Consider the following 1,694-nt stretch of genomic DNA (forward strand, 5'->3'; position numbering starts at 1 on the left):
CCAGGCGTGTCTCAAACCCGCGGGCTCAGGCAATCCACTCACCTCAGCCTCCCAAAGGTGTGGGATTACAGGCTGAGCCACCAAGCACGGCTGAAAAAAAGTATATTTAAGGTAAATTAATTTCATAGTGTCTCCAGAGGACATGCAGAATTAGTTCCACTTACACAATAGCTAGGATCTAAAATAATAATACCACTATATCAGTTATGTTCAAAGTTTAAATGTTTCTTATGGGCCAGGCACAATGGTTCATACTTGTAATCCCAACACTTTGGGAGGCAGAGGTGAGAGGACTGCCTGAGCCCAGGGCTCGAGACTAGTCTGGGGAACACGGCAACACCTCATCTCTACAACAAATCAAAAAATCAGAAAGGCATGGTGGCGTGTGCCTGTAGTTCCAGCTACTTGGAAGGCTGAGGTAAGAAGGATCACCTCAGTCTAGCAGGTTGAGACTGCGGTGACCGTGAGCATGCCACTGCACTCTAGCAAGGGCAACAGAGTGAGACTCTGACTCAAAAAATGTTTTTTATGGGCTATATTGTGAAAGCAGGGTCATTTATAGCTAGGAAATATTTATGCAAATTGTATCTGAAGACATAGAAGTATCACTTTAGAAGCTGATGAGAGGCTAACATTTTCTTTGCAGACAAAGCTATTCACAAGCAAACTTTTTCCCCAACTATACACACATATTCCTGCCTTTCTAAAATTTTGCTGCTCTAAGATTCTCTGAAAGCATTGTCTCCACATTAATTCGGGATCAGGAAAATTCAAGTCCAAGAGACCGCATCCCTTAGAATTTTTTAGTGAAGATCCTTTTGTAGTTCATTAAGCATGATGTAGGTTTTCACATGCATGTGGAAGATATGCCACCCTCAAACCTTGTTATGACATTGGCACAATAACTGTCTGACAATGTTGACAATAGAAAAAAAAGAGAATACATTGGAAACATCACACATAATCCAATTAAACTTTGCGGAAGCCACAGGATTATAACAATGATAATAATAATGCTGCATCCCCTGAATCTTAGATGCCACTGATGTAAGATGTATCATTATCTCAAAAGATACTAATAATTAGGACACTTACTGACTGAACGACATTCTGATTTCAGAGATATTAAAAAGTAAAAAAAGGAGCATCTTAGGATCAATAAAATTCTGTTAATAATAAATGACTGACTGAATTGAGCTTTACTATGTACTAGGCAGTATTGTAAGTGCTCAGTAGAAATAACTCATTTGATGCAATGCACCATCCAGTGAAGTATGCTACAATCACGCCTATTCTTACAGTTGAGACAACAGAGGCAGTGAGAAGTTAAGTGATCTATCCAAAGTCACCCAGCAAATAGTGGCCATGTCTGGCAGCTCTAGAGGCCATGCTCACTAACTACTATGTTCTACACTCAATATCTTTGTCTTTCCATCGGCTCATTCATTAATGAGGTGACTAATACATGGGTACAAATGAAGAAGAAACAGTGATAGGGAAAGTATAACTAAGATCCTCAGCAGCCTGCAGCTAAGTGTGGATTGTCCTTCCTTTGAAGCAGTGTAAGAAAAAGTAAGGAGAACTAAAAATCAATGGCAGAGGAATGACAGACAACTGAGATAAGGCTGTTAAAAGGACAGGGGAGAATCTTAAAGTAGAAATTGGCCAGGCGCGATGGCTCAAGCCTGTAATCC

The sequence above is a fragment of the Carlito syrichta genome, unplaced genomic scaffold, assembly GCF_000164805.1.
Source record: "Carlito syrichta isolate Samal-C Ts95f unplaced genomic scaffold, Tarsius_syrichta-2.0.1 Scaffold298016, whole genome shotgun sequence".
NCBI lineage: Eukaryota > Metazoa > Chordata > Mammalia > Primates > Tarsiidae > Carlito > Carlito syrichta.